The sequence below is a fragment of the Mytilus edulis genome, chromosome 13 (assembly GCF_963676685.1).
Source record: "Mytilus edulis chromosome 13, xbMytEdul2.2, whole genome shotgun sequence".
Lineage (NCBI taxonomy): Eukaryota > Metazoa > Mollusca > Bivalvia > Mytilida > Mytilidae > Mytilus > Mytilus edulis.
In genome coordinates, this window is record NC_092356.1 from 55,348,568 (window position 1) to 55,367,506 (window position 18,939).

The following is an 18,939-nucleotide window of genomic DNA, read 5'->3' on the forward strand; positions in this document are numbered from 1 at the left end:
ATTATTGCAGATGTAAATCATACTATAAAATTGAGTATGGAAATGGGGAATGTGTCAAGGAGACAACAACCCGACCATAGAGCAGACAACAGCCGAAGGCCACCGATAGATCTTCAATGTAGCGAGAAACTCCCGCACACGGAGGTGTCCGTCAGCTGGCCCCTAAACAAATATGTATACTAGTTCAGTGATAATGGACGTCATACTAAGCTCCGAATTATACTAAGCTCCGAATTATACACAAGAAACTAAAATTATATATCACACAAGACTAACAAAGGTCAAAGACTCCTAACTTGGGACAGGCGCAAAATTGCGGCGGGATTAAACATGTTTTTTGAGATCTCAACCCTCCCCTATACCTGTAGCCAATGTAGAATAAACAAACGCGAAACAATACGCACAGTAAAACTCAGTTTAAGAGAAGTCCGAGTCCGATGTCAGAATATGAAACAAAAGAAAATAAACAAAATGACAATAATACATAAATAACAACAGACTACTAGCAGTTATTGACATGCCAGAACCAGACCTTAATTAAACTGTTTGAAAGATTATGTCTTCATCATATGAATATCAGGCACAATCCCTCCTGTTAGGGGTTTAGTATTATACCGTCATGAAATATACAACCCTCTTATTTACAATATCATTTGATCAACACCTATTTACAAGGGTCTATTTGATATGATTTTTCTCATTGTTGAAGGCTGTATGGTTGCATATAACTGCTTACATCCACTTTATTTGAACTTGAGTGGATACATGTAGGCGTCTCATTGGCAATCATACCACATCTCCGTATTTTTACAGTATTGTATCAGTACTGTTACCTAATAACAGGACAAAACAAGACAGTAATTTGACAAAACTAAAGACATACATACTTGATTTTACTTCTCTAAAGATATAAACAAAATTTTCATAGTTCGTATCTGAACATGTACACAGCCATGGGAATTTTAAGGGACTATATTTCAGTGTGCATATATTTAGTAGCTAATCTGGCTACTTCCTGTTTATCAGACCGGTACCTTAGAAAAGAATTGTGACAATATATCCAATCTTTTCAAAAACCAAAGACTAACGTCACTAGGAGCAGCAGTTAGTTGTCATAGATACTCTAGATAGAAAGATAATCTGCCACTTTTATAAAAGGGACTACACATAGTTTTTGAAAGGGTATAATCGGTTTGTGCCGAAATTACTTTCTTTAGTCCAGAAACTCATTTGTGCTAAATGGTAATATCTCCACCCACATTTAGGACTGGCAGTTATTTGTAGTTTTTATCAACAGCTTGCACTTTTTCTAAATTATATTTGCTTCTTTTAAGACTGACCAAAACTGTTTTTTTACCATTGTGGTTTGATTGAGGTAGTGTATATCAAACAGCTGTTGGAAATATTTTGGACAACCCTCTTATTTACAATATCATTTGATCAACACCTAGTGGTCTTTGGTGGTATCTCGCATAACATTAATAAGGTCTTTTTTAAAAGGCAACTTGAAATTATTGGTCCCATATTTATGTGCTATAGCAAATGTATGGGCTGCTGATCTGCATATATGATAGCAATATATTCTTATGTTTTCAATGACCCCTTATTTCTTCACTCCACTTTATAAGATAGAAATAAATGTTATTCCATATTTTATTGGTTTTTTCAGAGGTATCATAATTTAGACATAAAGACAAAACTAAGCACAGTGAAAAAAGTCTACTCTGTCCTGTAAAGTTTGAGATGTTTTTGTTGTTCAATCTTTGTCACTTGTATGGAAACACTAAATCTTGATAACCTACAATAGAAATATTATCACTTTTATTTCAATTCAATTGTTACAGTTATCATGCATGTAATAGAGAAAATGATAAATTAGACCAGATCTCCACATTAATAATATTAAAACTAGAGGCTTCAATGAGCCTGTGTCACTCACATGGGTATACATTTACAATTAATTCTCCATAGGCCGTAATGGTAACGTTTTCCTCCGTTGCTCAGTCCATATCGTTTACTTGAACATGTATGATGGCTCATATCGAAGCTGATACATTTATACATGTCTGGTTAAATTTTCGGGGTGGCAAGTGAGATTACTTTTTTCGCAAATTGCTGGACCCCGGAAGATGGTGAAAAATGTCACTCTCCTCATGAAATAATCCCAAAATTCTGATCATAAAATTCAATAAAAAAATTGTCCTTTCTAATAATTTATTTCAGGTCAAATCTACATCTTTCTTTTCTCATCACATCAGCTCTATAAAACAGTTCTTATTGTTCATTTATGTCCATTTTTAAAATCACAGCATCCACAATTGTATGGCGGACTAATATTTTTTTTTAATTACGTCATCTGAGTTCCTCATCTCAAGGTCTATTAGGGATCCTGACCCACATGATACTTTTATTTACAATTGATGCATGATACAGAAATTGTCCATACCAACCGTCAGTGTTTACCATACAATACAGTACTTCTATACACTGTCTGTATACAGTATTTGTCGGATTTTGTCCATACCTATCGTCGATGTTTGACATAAAATACAATACTCCTATATACCGTATATCAACAGTATTTGTCTATACCTACCGTCGGTGGTTAACATACAATACAGTCCTCCTATATACCGTCTATCAACAGTATTTGTCTATACCTACCGTCGGTGGTTAACAAACGATATAGTACTCCTTTGCACCGTCCATCAACAGTATTTGTCTATACCTACCGTCGGTGGTTAACATGCAATAAAGTGCTCCTATATACCGTCTATCACCAGTATTTGTCTATACCTACCGTCGGTGGTTAACATACAATATAGTGCTCCTACATACCGTCTATCAACAGTATTTGTCTATACCTACCGTCGGTAGTTAACATACAATATAGTGCTCCTATATACCGTGAATCAACAGTATTTGTCTATACCTACTGTCGGTAGTTAACATACAATATAGTGCTCCTATATACCATCTATCAACAGTATATGTCTATACCTACCGTCGGTGGTTAACATACAATATAGTGCTCCCATATACAGTCTATCAACAGTATATGTCTATACCTACCGTCGGTGGTTAACATACAATATAATGCTCCTATATACCGTCTATCAACAGTATTTGTCTATACCTACTGTCGGTGGTTAACATACAATATAGTGCTTCTATATACCGTCTATCAACAGAATTTGTCTATACCTACCGTCGGTGGTTAACATACAATATAGTGCTCCTACAATGTATATACCGTCTATCAACAGTATTTGTCTATACCTACCGTCGGTGGTTAACATACCACATAGTGCTCCCATATACCGTCTATCAACAGTATGTGTCTATACCTACTATCGGTAGTTAACATACAATATAGTGCTCCTAAATACCGTCTATCAACAGTATTTGTCTATACCTACCGTCAGTGGTTAACATACAATATAGTGCTCCTATATACCGTCTATCAACAGAATTTGTCTATACCTACCGTCGGTGGTTAACATACAATATAGTGCTCCCATATACAGTCTATCAACAGTATATGTCTATACCTACCGTCGGTGGTTAACATACAATATAATGCTCCTATATACCGTCTATCAACAGTATTTGTCTATACCTACTGTCGGTGGTTAACATACAATATAGTGCTTCTATATACCGTCTATCAACAGAATTTGTCTATACCTACCGTCGGTGGTTAACATACAATATAGTGCTCCTACAATGTATATACCGTCTATCAACAGTATTTGTCTATACCTACCGTCGGTGGTTAACATACAACATAGTGCTCCCATATACCGTCTATCAACAGTATGTGTCTATACCTACCGTCGGTAGTTAACATACAATATAGTGCTCCTATATACCGTCTATCAACAGTATTTGTCTATACCTACCGTCAGTGGTTAACATACAATATAGTGCTCCTATATACCGTCTATCAACAGAATTTGTCTATACCTACCGTCGGTGGTTAACATACAATATAGTGCTCCCATAAACTGTCTATCAACAGTATTTGTCTATACCTACTGTCGGTAGTTAACATACAATATAGTGCTCCTATATACCATCTATCAACAGTATATGTCTATACCTACCGTCGGTGGTTAACATAAAAAATAGTGCTCCAATATACCGTCTATCAACAGTATTTGTCTATACCTACTGTCGGTAGTTAACATATAATATAGGGCTCCTATATACTGTCTATCAACAGTATTTGTCTATACCTACCGTCGGTAGTTAACATACAATATAGTGCTCCTATATACCATCTATCAACAGTATTTGTCTATACCTACCGTCGATGGTTAACATACAATATAGTGCTCCTATATCCCGTCTTTCAACAGTATTTGTCTATACCTACTGTCGGTAGTTAACATACAATATAGTGCTCCTATATACCGTTTATCAACAGTATTTGTCTATACCTACCGTCGCTGGTTAACATACAATATAGTGATCTTTGATACCGTCTATCAACAGTATTTGTCTATACCTACTGTCGGTAGTGGCTCCTATATACCGTCTATCACCAGTGTTTGTCTATACCTACCGTCGGTGGTTAACATAAGATATAGTGCTCCTATATACCGTCTATCAACAGTATTTGGCTATACCTACCGTCAGTGGTTAACATACAATATAGTGCTCCTATATACCGTCTATCACCAGTATTTGTCTATACCTACCGTCGGTGGTTAACATACAATATAGTGCTCCCATATACCGTCTATCAACAGTATTTGTCTATACTTACTGTCGGTAGTTAACATACAATATAGTGCTCCTATATACCATCTATCAACAGTATATGTCTATACCTACCGTCGTTGGTTAACATACAATATAGTGCTCCCATATACAGTCTATCAACAGTATATGTCTATACCTACCGTCGGTGGTTAACATACAATATAATGCTCCTATATACCGTCTATCAACAGTATTTGTCTATACCTACTGTCGGTGGTTAACATACAATATAGTGCTTCTATATACCGTCTATCAACAGAATTTGTCTATACCTACCGTCGGTGGTTAACATACAATATAGTGCTCCTACAATGTATATACCGTCTATCAACAGTATTTGTCTATACCTACCGTCGGTGGTTAACATACCACATAGTGCTCCCATATACCGTCTATCAACAGTATGTGTCTATACCTACTATCGGTAGTTAACATACAATATAGTGCTCCTAAATACCGTCTATCAACAGTATTTGTCTATACCTACCGTCAGTGGTTAACATACAATATAGTGCTCCTATATACCGTCTATCAACAGAATTTGTCTATACCTACCGTCGGTGGTTAACATACAATATAGTGCTCCCATATACAGTCTATCAACAGTATATGTCTATACCTACCGTCGGTGGTTAACATACAATATAATGCTCCTATATACCGTCTATCAACAGTATTTGTCTATACCTACTGTCGGTGGTTAACATACAATATAGTGCTTCTATATACCGTCTATCAACAGAATTTGTCTATACCTACCGTCGGTGGTTAACATACAATATAGTGCTCCTACAATGTATATACCGTCTATCAACAGTATTTGTCTATACCTACCGTCGGTGGTTAACATACAACATAGTGCTCCCATATACCGTCTATCAACAGTATGTGTCTATACCTACCGTCGGTAGTTAACATACAATATAGTGCTCCTATATACCGTCTATCAACAGTATTTGTCTATACCTACCGTCAGTGGTTAACATACAATATAGTGCTCCTATATACCGTCTATCAACAGAATTTGTCTATACCTACCGTCGGTGGTTAACATACAATATAGTGCTCCCATAAACTGTCTATCAACAGTATTTGTCTATACCTACTGTCGGTAGTTAACATACAATATAGTGCTCCTATATACCATCTATCAACAGTATATGTCTATACCTACCGTCGGTGGTTAACATAAAAAATAGTGCTCCAATATACCGTCTATCAACAGTATTTGTCTATACCTACTGTCGGTAGTTAACATATAATATAGGGCTCCTATATACTGTCTATCAACAGTATTTGTCTATACCTACCGTCGGTAGTTAACATACAATATAGTGCTCCTATATACCATCTATCAACAGTATTTGTCTATACCTACCGTCGATGGTTAACATACAATATAGTGCTCCTATATCCCGTCTTTCAACAGTATTTGTCTATACCTACTGTCGGTAGTTAACATACAATATAGTGCTCCTATATACCGTTTATCAACAGTATTTGTCTATACCTACCGTCGCTGGTTAACATACAATATAGTGATCTTTGATACCGTCTATCAACAGTATTTGTCTATACCTACTGTCGGTAGTGGCTCCTATATACCGTCTATCACCAGTGTTTGTCTATACCTACCGTCGGTGGTTAACATAAGATATAGTGCTCCTATATACCGTCTATCAACAGTATTTGGCTATACCTACCGTCAGTGGTTAACATACAATATAGTGCTCCTATATACCGTCTATCACCAGTATTTGTCTATACCTACCGTCGGTGGTTAACATACAATATAGTGCTCCCATATACCGTCTATCAACAGTATTTGTCTATACTTACTGTCGGTAGTTAACATACAATATAGTGCTCCTATATACCATCTATCAACAGTACATGTCTATACCTACCGTCGTTGGTTAACATACAATATAGTGCTCCCATATACAGTCTATCAACAGTATATGTCTATACCTACCGTCGGTGGTTAACATACAATATAATGCTCCTATATACCGTCTATCAACAGTATTTGTCTATACCTACTGTCGGTGGTTAACATACAATATAGTGCTTCTATATACCGTCTATCAACAGAATTTGTCTATACCTACCGTCGGTGGTTAACATACAATATAGTGCTCCTACAATGTATATACCGTCTATCAACAGTATTTGTCTATACCTACCGTCGGTGGTTAACATACAACATAGTGCTCCCATATACCGTCTATCAACAGTATGTGTCTATACCTACCGTCGGTAGTTAACATACAATATAGTGCTCCTATATACCGTCTATCAACAGTATTTGTCTATACCTACCGTCAGTGGTTAACATACAATATAGTGCTCCTATATACCGTCTATCAACAGAATTTGTCTATACCTACCGTCGGTGGTTAACATACAATATAGTGCTCCCATAAACTGTCTATCAACAGTATTTGTCTATACCTACTGTCGGTAGTTAACATACAATATAGTGCTCCTATATACCATCTATCAACAGTATATGTCTATACCTACCGTCGGTGGTTAACATAAAAAATAGTGCTCCAATATACCGTCTATCAACAGTATTTGTCTATACCTACTGTCGGTAGTTAACATATAATATAGGGCTCCTATATACTGTCTATCAACAGTATTTGTCTATACCTACCGTCGGTAGTTAACATACAATATAGTGCTCCTATATACCATCTATCAACAGTATTTGTCTATACCTACCGTCGATGGTTAACATACAATATAGTGCTCCTATATCCCGTCTTTCAACAGTATTTGTCTATACCTACTGTCGGTAGTTAACATACAATATAGTGCTCCTATATACCGTTTATCAACAGTATTTGTCTATACCTACCGTCGCTGGTTAACATACAATATAGTGATCTTTGATACCGTCTATCAACAGTATTTGTCTATACCTACTGTCGGTAGTGGCTCCTATATACCGTCTATCACCAGTGTTTGTCTATACCTACCGTCGGTGGTTAACATAAGATATAGTGCTCCTATATACCGTCTATCAACAGTATTTGGCTATACCTACCGTCAGTGGTTAACATACAATATAGTGCTCCTATATACCGTCTATCACCAGTATTTGTCTATACCTACCGTCGGTGGTTAACATACAATATAGTGCTCCCATATACCGTCTATCAACAGTATTTGTCTATACTTACTGTCGGTAGTTAACATACAATATAGTGCTCCTATATACCATCTATCAACAGTATATGTCTATACCTACCGTCGTTGGTTAACATACAATATAGTGCTCCCATATACAGTCTATCAACAGTATATGTCTATACCTACCGTCGGTGGTTAACATACAATATAATGCTCCTATATACCGTCTATCAACAGTATTTGTCTATACCTACTGTCGGTGGTTAACATACAATATAGTGCTTCTATATACCGTCTATCAACAGAATTTGTCTATACCTACCGTCGGTGGTTAACATACAATATAGTGCTCCTACAATGTATATACCGTCTATCAACAGTATTTGTCTATACCTACCGTCGGTGGTTAACATACAACATAGTGCTCCCATATACCGTCTATCAACAGTATGTGTCTATACCTACCGTCGGTAGTTAACATACAATATAGTGCTCCTATATACCGTCTATCAACAGTATTTGTCTATACCTACCGTCAGTGGTTAACATACAATATAGTGCTCCTATATACCGTCTATCAACAGAATTTGTCTATACCTACCGTCGGTGGTTAACATACAATATAGTGCTCCCATAAACTGTCTATCAACAGTATTTGTCTATACCTACTGTCGGTAGTTAACATACAATATAGTGCTCCTATATACCATCTATCAACAGTATATGTCTATACCTACCGTCGGTGGTTAACATAAAAAATAGTGCTCCAATATACCGTCTATCAACAGTATTTGTCTATACCTACTGTCGGTAGTTAACATATAATATAGGGCTCCTATATACTGTCTATCAACAGTATTTGTCTATACCTACCGTCGGTAGTTAACATACAATATAGTGCTCCTATATACCATCTATCAACAGTATTTGTCTATACCTACCGTCGATGGTTAACATACAATATAGTGCTCCTATATCCCGTCTTTCAACAGTATTTGTCTATACCTACTGTCGGTAGTTAACATACAATATAGTGCTCCTATATACCGTTTATCAACAGTATTTGTCTATACCTACCGTCGCTGGTTAACATACAATATAGTGATCTTTGATACCGTCTATCAACAGTATTTGTCTATACCTACTGTCGGTAGTGGCTCCTATATACCGTCTATCACCAGTATTTGTCTATACCTACCGTCGGTGGTTAACATAAGATATAGTGCTCCTATATACCGTCTATCAACAGTATTTGGCTATACCTACCGTCAGTGGTTAACATACAATATAGTGCTCCTATATACCGTCTATCACCAGTATTTGTCTATACCTACCGTCGGTGGTTAACATACAATATAGTGCTCCCATATACCGTCTATCAACAGTATTTGTCTATACTTACTGTCGGTAGTTAACATACAATATAGTGCTCCTATATACCATCTATCAACAGTATATGTCTATACCTACCGTCGTTGGTTAACATACAATATAGTGCTCCCATATACAGTCTATCAACAGTATATGTCTATACCTACCGTCGGTGGTTAACATACAATATAATGCTCCTATATACCGTCTATCAACAGTATTTGTCTATACCTACTGTCGGTGGTTAACATACAATATAGTGCTTCTATATACCGTCTATCAACAGAATTTGTCTATACCTACCGTCGGTGGTTAACATACAATATAGTGCTCCTACAATGTATATACCGTCTATCAACAGTATTTGTCTATACCTACCGTCGGTGGTTAACATACAACATAGTGCTCCCATAAACTGTCTATCAACAGTATTTGTCTATACCTACTGTCGGTAGTTAACATACAATATAGTGCTCCTATATACCATCTATCAACAGTATATGTCTATACCTACCGTCAGTGGTTAACATACAATATAGTGCTCCTATATACCGTCTATCAACAGAATTTGTCTATACCTACCGTCGGTGGTTAACATACAATATAGTGCTCCCATAAACTGTCTATCAACAGTATTTGTCTATACCTACTGTCGGTAGTTAACATACAATATAGTGCTCCTATATACCATCTATCAACAGTATATGTCTATACCTACCGTCGGTGGTTAACATAAAAAATAGTGCTCCAATATACCGTCTATCAACAGTATTTGTCTATACCTACTGTCGGTAGTTAACATATAATATAGTGCTCCTATATACTGTCTATCAACAGTATTTGTCTATACCTACCGTCGGTAGTTAACATACAATATAGTGCTCCTATATACCATCTATCAACAGTATTTGTCTATACCTACCGTCGATGGTTAACATACAATATAGTGCTCCCATATACCGTCTATCAACAGTATTTGTCTATACTTACTGTCGGTAGTTAACATACAATATAGTGCTCCTATATACCATCTATCAACAGTATATGTCTATACCTACCGTCGTTGGTTAACATACAATATAGTGCTCCCATATACAGTCTATCAACAGTATATGTCTATACCTACCGTCGGTGGTTAACATACAATATAATGCTCCTATATACCGTCTATCAACAGTATTTGTCTATACCTACTGTCGGTGGTTAACATACAATATAGTGCTTCTATATACCGTCTATCAACAGAATTTGTCTATACCTACCGTCGGTGGTTAACATACAATATAGTGCTCCTACAATGTATATACCGTCTATCAACAGTATTTGTCTATACCTACCGTCGGTGGTTAACATACAACATAGTGCTCCCATATACCGTCTATCAACAGTATGTGTCTATACCTACCGTCGGTAGTTAACATACAATATAGTGCTCCTATATACCGTCTATCAACAGTATTTGTCTATACCTACCGTCAGTGGTTAACATACAATATAGTGCTCCTATATACCGTCTATCAACAGAATTTGTCTATACCTACCGTCGGTGGTTAACATACAATATAGTGCTCCCATAAACTGTCTATCAACAGTATTTGTCTATACCTACTGTCGGTAGTTAACATACAATATAGTGCTCCTATATACCATCTATCAACAGTATATGTCTATACCTACCGTCGGTGGTTAACATAAAAAATAGTGCTCCAATATACCGTCTATCAACAGTATTTGTCTATACCTACTGTCGGTAGTTAACATATAATATAGTGCTCCTATATACTGTCTATCAACAGTATTTGTCTATACCTACCGTCGGTAGTTAACATACAATATAGTGCTCCTATATACCATCTATCAACAGTATTTGTCTATACCTACCGTCGATGGTTAACATACAATATAGTGCTCCTATATCCCGTCTTTCAACAGTATTTGTCTATACCTACTGTCGGTAGTTAACATACAATATAGTGCTCCTATATACCGTTTATCAACAGTATTTGTCTATACCTACCGTCGCTGGTTAACATACAATATAGTGCTCTTTGATACCGTCTATCAACAGTATTTGTCTATACCTACTGTCGGTAGTGGCTCCTATATACCGTCTATCACCAGTATTTGTCTATACCTACCGTCGGTGGTTAACATAAGATATAGTGCTCCTATATACCGTCTATCAACAGTATTTGGCTATACCTACCGTCAGTGGTTAACATACAATATAGTGCTCCTATATACCGTCTATCACCAGTATTTGTCTATACCTACCGTCGGTGGTTAACATACAATATAGTGCTCCCATATACCGTCTATCAACAGTATTTGTCTATACTTACTGTCGGTAGTTAACATACAATATAGTGCTCCTATATACCATCTATCAACAGTATATGTCTATACCTACCGTCGTTGGTTAACATACAATATAATGCTCCCATATACATGTACCGTCTATAAACAGTATTTGTCTATACCTACTGTCGGTAGTTAACATATAATATAGTGCTCCTATATACTGTCTATCAACAGTATTTGTCTATACCTACCGTCGGTAGTTAACATACAATATAGTGCTCCTATATACCATCTATCAACAGTATTTGTCTATACCTACCGTCGATGGTTAACATACAATATAGTGCTCCTATATCCCGTCTATCAACAGTATTTGTCTATACCTACTGTCGGTAGTTAACATACAATATAGTGCTCCTATATACCGTTTATCAACAGTATTTGTCTATACCTACCGTCGCTGGTTAACATACAATATAGTGCTCTTTGATACCGTCTATCAACAGTATTTGTCTATACCTACTGTCGGTAGTGGCTCCTATATACCGTCTATCACCAGTATTTGTCTATACCTACCGTCGGTGGTTAACATAAGATATAGTGCTCCTATATACCGTCTATCAACAGTATTTGGCTATACCTACCGTCAGTGGTTAACATACAATATAGTGCTTCTATATACCGTCTATCACCAGTATTTGTCTATACCTACCGTCGGTGGTTAACATACAATATAGTGCTCCCATATACCGTCTATCAACAGTATTTGTCTATACTTACTGTCGGTAGTTAACATACAATATAATGCTCCTATATACCATCTATCAACAGTATATGTCTATACCTACCGTCGTTGGTTAACATACAATATAATGCTCCCATATACATGTACCGTCTATAAACAGTATTTGTCTATACCTACTGTCGGTAGTTAACATACAATATAGTGCTCCTATATACTGTCTATCAACAGTATTTGTCTATACCTACCGTCGGTGGTTAACATACAATATAGTGCTCCTATATACCATCTATCAACAGTATTTGTCTATACCTACCGTCGATGGTTAACATACAATATAGTGCTCCTATATCCCGTCTATCAACAGTATTTGTCTATACCTACTGTCGGTAGTTAACATACAATATAGTGCTCCTATATACCGTTTATCAACAGTATTTGTCTATACCTACCGTCGCTGGTAAACATACAATATAGTGCTCTTTGATACCGTCTATCAACAGTATTTGTCTATACCTACTGTCGGTAGTGGCTCCTATATACCGTCTATCACCAGTATTTGTCTATACCTACCGTCGGTGGTTAACATAAGATATAGTGCTCCTATATACCGTCTATCAACAGTATTTGGCTATACCTACCGTCAGTGGTTAACATACAATATAGTGCTCCTATATACCGTCTATCACCAGTATTTGTCTATACCTACCGTCGGTGGTTAACATACAATATAGTGCTCCCATATACCGTCTATCAACAGTATTTGTCTATACTTACTGTCGGTAGTTAACATACAATATAGTGCTCCTATATACCATCTATCAACAGTATATGTCTATACCTACCGTCGTTGGTTAACATACAATATAATGCTCCCATATACATGTACCGTCTATAAACAGTATTTGTCTATACCTACTGTCGGTAGTTAACATACAATATAGTGCTTCTATATACCGTCTATCAACAGTATTTGTCTATACCTACCGTCGGTGGTTAACATACAATATAGTGCTCCTATGTACTGTCTATCAACAGTATTTGTCTATACCTACCGTCGGTGGTTAACATACAATATAGTGCTCCCATATACCGTCTATCAACAGTATTTGTATATACCTAGTGTCGGTAGTTAACATACAATATAGTGCTCCTATATACCGTCTATCAACAGTATTTGTCTATACCTACCGTCGGTAGTTAACATACAATATAGTGCTCCTATATACCGTCTATCAACAGTATTTGTCTATACCTACCGTCGGTGGTTAACATACAATATAGTGCTCCTATATACCGTCGATCAACAGTATTTGTCTATACCTACTGTCAGTGGTTAACATACAATATAGTGCTCCTATATACCGTCTATCAACAGAAAATGTCTATACCTACCGTCGGTGGTTAACATACAATATAGTGCTCCCATAAACCGTCTATCAACAGTATTTGTCTATACCTACTGTCGGTAGTTAACATACAATATAGTGCTTCTATATACCGTCTATCAACAGTATATGTCTATTCCTACCGTCGGTGGTTAACATACAATATAGTGCTCCCATAAACCGTCTATCAACAATATTTGTCTATACCTACCGTCGGTGGTTAACATACAATATAGTGCTCCTATATATATACCGTCTATCAACAGTATTTGTCTATACCTACCGTCGGTGGTTAACATACAATATAGTGCTCCCATATACCGTCTATCAACAATATTTGTCTATACCTAGTGTCGCCGGGTAGTTAACATACAATATAGTGCTCCTATATACCGTCTATCAACAGTATTTGTCTATACCTACCGTCGGTAGTTAACATACAATATAGTGCTCCCATATACTGTCTATCAACAGTATTTGTCTATACCTACTGTCGGTAGTTAACATACAATATAGTGCTCCCATATACCGTCTATCAACAGTATTTGTATATACCTAGTGTCGGTGGTTAACATACAATATAGTGCTCCCATATACCGTCTATCAACAATATTTGTCTATACCTAGTGTCGCCGGGTAGTTAACATACAATATAGTGCTCCTATATACCGTCTATCAACAGTATTTGTCTATACCTACCGTCGGTAGTTAACATACAATATAGTGCTCCTATATACCGTCTATCACCAGTATTTGTCTATACCTACCGTCGGTGGTTAACATACAATATAGTGCTCCCATATACCGTCTATAAACAGTATTTGTCTATACTTACTGTCGGTAGTTAACATATAATATAGTGCTCCTATATACCATCTATCAACAGTATATGTCTATACCTACCGTCGTTGGTTAACATACAATATAATGCTCCCATATACCATCTATCAACAGTATTTGTCTATACCTACCGTCGATGGTTAACATACAATATAGTGCTCCTATGTACTGTCTATCAACAGTATTTGTCTATACCTACCGTCGGTGGTTAACATACAATATAGTGCTCCCATATACCGTCTATCAACAGTATTTGTATATACCTAGTGTCGGTAGTTAACATACAATATAGTGCTCCTATATACCGTCTATCAACAGTATTTGTCTATACCTACCGTCGGTAGTTAACATACAATATAGTGCTCCTATATACCGTCTATCAACAGTATATGTCTATTTCTACCGTCGGTGGTTAACATACAATATAGTGCTCCCATAAACCGTCTATCAACAGTATTTGTCTATACCTACCGTCGGTGGTTAACATACAATATAGTGCTCCTATATATATACCGTCTATCACCAGTATTTGTCTATACCTACCGTCGGTGGTTAACATGGAATATAGTGCTCCTATATACCGTCTATCAACAGTATTTGTTTATACCTACTGGCGGAGGTTAACATAGAATATAGTGCTCCTATATACCAAGAGGGATAACGGATCTGCATCTAGAATTTATCATGGTGCCCTTTTTTTGGATTTTTAAAATCCTTGTTATCCCTCAATTTTTACATTCATCCCAAATAATACAACAGTAGTCAATTAGGGGCAGAACACTCATTGTATTATGTTCTCTTGCAGTTATATAAAAAAAAATGTATTTAAGAAAGATGGTATATTCTGGATGATATATTAGCACAACCTTGGTCAATTTGATTTCTCCAGTTACTTAGTGGGCTGTCAATTTTGAAACTAATATTTTTTCACATGAAGAATTTTGTAATACTTTAATTTATTATCAAGTTTGGTTGAAAAGTCTGAATAGTTTCTGCTTTGTTCCAGTAATCAAACATTTTGTTTCATTTGCATCTATGAACATGCTATTCATTTTACACCACTCTTCAACCCTGTATAAATCTTCTTGAACATCATCATTTATATTTTCTAGATGTTTCCCCCTGATTTATGAATAGTGGTGTCATCAGCATATACAACGATATAGGTCTGTTTCACAATTTTTAATGCATAAGGGAATGTCATTTATAAATAGCACAAACAATAGAGGACAAGGTATAGAATATTGGGGAACACCAAATTTTACATGTTGTTGTTCAGAGTTAACATTACAAATGTATACCTTTTGTTATTCAGGTACGACTTAAAAAAACTAACAGTAGTCTCACTAAATCCATACATGTCGAGCTTTAAACAAAGAAAGTCATATTCTACCAAATCAAAAGCTTTTTTTTAAATCTTAATAAAATTGCTAGGTTTAAATTACCATCTTTCATTTCTTGCAACCATGTGTCAATGATATTAAATAAATGTCAAGCTCAATCCAGTATATATTCCAAGTTATGGACAAATGATAATGCTATTAAAAATACCAAATCATAACCAGTGCTTTTCTCTTTTTCTATTTACAGTATATGACTAGGTAATAATGATTACTTTTTTCAACTATTTTCATACTTTTTTGTTTCCTCTGCTTTTGTATCAAGGGCATAATTGTTTATGGCAAACTAAGCATCTGCATACTCAAACTATTCCTAGCTATACTCTACCTCAAATTCTGGAAACTGCAAAATTTTTGTCATAGCAGTCTTATGGTAGCTGAACTATTTCTATTTTTTGTAAATCTGGATTAATAAGTCTTTTGTCACATTCTGGGGCTATAGAAAAAAAACATTACAGAATTATCAAAATAATGTGTGTATAATGTTTGTGTACAGTCATTCAACTAAAAAAGGACAAAAATTATTTTTTTGTGTATAAATAAATAATTGTGATTTTAATGTCTTAATATTATAAAAAAAACTTCAAAAGATTAAATTTAAATTATAATCTAAACATGAAAGAGCACATATAAATCAACCTTTTACTCAGATTTATATCTAAAACCAGTTATAACTAGCTATAATATCTTTGACTTCACAAATATCATCATCTTATTTTACAAATCAGTATTTATTTGGTGGCACTTCCTGTACACTAAGTATGTTATGCCTTAGGTTTAATTTTGATGCAATCACATTTCAGAAGGTACATGTCTTGAACTGTTTTAATGAATAAATTACAGTTTTAAACTCAGTTTAGGCTGACCTGAGGTCAATAGTCTTAAACAATGTCATCAAACTATCAGTTTTACTGTAATATATTGATATTGTGACATTTATGGGAAAGAGCATATGAGTTAGTCATATTGGTCAATACAATGGAAAGTTTATAGCTGACAACTACTATAACACTATGTGTTATACTAGTAGTCTCAGTTTATAACTATGTTAATGTCAATTTATATATACATGACATAATAATTAAATCATTTAAAAAACTATTCCAAAGATTTCTCTCAAATCATGTTTACATTTTTTTAGAGAAGAGTCTGTCTGAAATATATTCAGGGGTAGTCCAAATAGTTATGACTTCTTAAAAAGCTATATTATGGGGGAAAAAGGGGGGGGGGGGGGTCTATTATGTTTTTTTTCATACAGGAGGAAGACGTCAAAGCAAAAAAAACCCCAACAAAACAAAATAAAATAATAGCCTGTCAAGACGTCCTTATATCATAAAAATTTGGTCTAATTTTGGGATAATACATTTAACTTCCTTTGATGTCGGGGAGGGGATAAGTTTTGACAATTAATTATTCTTGAAACTAACAATAATTATTTCTTATTGTTACTTTGTTAAGCGAGCGAGATGTGTGGTTCTCGAGTTATTTAAAAAAAGGGGGGGGGGGGGGTGTTACTATATCAAATTTACCCAGTTTGGAGACAATAAATATTTAAAATCTAACCATAAACTCCAATGTTCCTGCTTTTTTTAGCAGAACAAACACGATGGCATTCTCGTCTCTGTTGTAATCAATAGTTAACTCATTTCTTCTTCCAGGTTATTTCTTAATCAATTATGATTATCTATTTACCATGTTTATGTTAAACTGGTCCGTAATTCCATCGTAGTGTATCGATAACTGAACACAACAAGGATCCAGTTTATTAAACGTATATAATATACAAGGTTCCTGAGTCAGTAACCGTAACTATCACCGTGCTTTGTGCGCATGCGCAAGAAACACCAACAACAAGGATAAAACAGGGTATACAGTTCCGTAATTTCGTATATTTTTCTTATCTTCATACTAAAGAGCTCCAAAAGTAGGCGTGCTTAGGTGCACTGGGCGGGTCTAAAAACCGACTCTCGGTGGTTAACGTCTCTCGATGGTTAACTTTAAGTGCCTACCTAAATACTATGGCTTGGTTTTATTGGGATTAATTTTCAAACACCGATCTTAATCCATCAAGTTTACTTTGAAGTCCTTTTGCTGAAGTTGAAAAAATGGCAAGATCATCAGCATATGTATAGTAAAGAATAGGCTGGTCGTGAATAAACAACAGCTGGATCAGGGGAACTTTTAACACAATCAGGAAGTTCATTTTAAAAATTTTAAACAAATTTGGACTCAAATTGTCTCCCTGTTTTACTGTTTTAGTTCTAAAGAGATCTCTTATCATAATCTCTAACTATATTCAATAGCTTAAGTTTTATCCCTTGGAGAATGACAGTATCAAAAGCCGGCAAACATTGTACCTTCTTTTGTATTACAATACTTATTTATAATAGTTTTTAGAATGAACATATGGTCAGATGATCGTGTTTTTGTTTTTGTTTTTTTTTTGTTTGGTAAACCCAATTTGGCTCTCATCAATGATAAGATATTTATCTAAGGATTTACAAAGACGTGTATCAAGTATCTTATTAAAAAGGCTTCCCCAATGAATCAGTAATTTTAATTCCTCGATAGTTATTAATATCGGATGCATCATTCCCTTTATGAATTGGGAATAAAAAACGTGTGGTCCAGGGTTCATGGTATTTTCCATAAGAAAGACAAAGATGTATAGCGGATAGCATGGTACCAATAGGCGTATTCAGAATTTTCTAAAACCACGGGTAATAATTATACCTGAACTTCGAATTTGCACCTTATAATTAGCTTGACTATATACCAAATGACAATACGACTTCTCAAAATCCAGGCTAAGAATAAGATGTATGTTGTTTAATTCGATTACGGACCTGCGAATTCGCGGATATGGTCTTGTCTCGATAACGATCCCCATAACATTATTTTGGCTCCTTACTTATGCTCTTTCGACTTAAAGTATCAATTTTAAATTGTAGATTTTTCTTTTAAATTCCACCTAGTAGGTACATACTAA

The 18,939-nt window shown here is 35.5% G+C and overlaps 1 long non-coding RNA gene across 1 annotated transcript; it reads right to left on the reverse strand.

Moving 5' to 3' along the window:
* Window positions 1-1,639: 1,639 nt before the first annotated feature.
* On the reverse strand, window positions 1,640-17,635 carry LOC139501469 (uncharacterized). Its single transcript, XR_011658576.1, has 3 exons — window positions 17,514-17,635; window positions 16,279-16,386; window positions 1,640-1,798 (listed from the first exon to the last, which is right to left on the reverse strand). It is a non-coding gene; the product is annotated as an uncharacterized lncRNA (long non-coding RNA).
* Window positions 17,636-18,939: the final 1,304 nt, after the last annotated feature.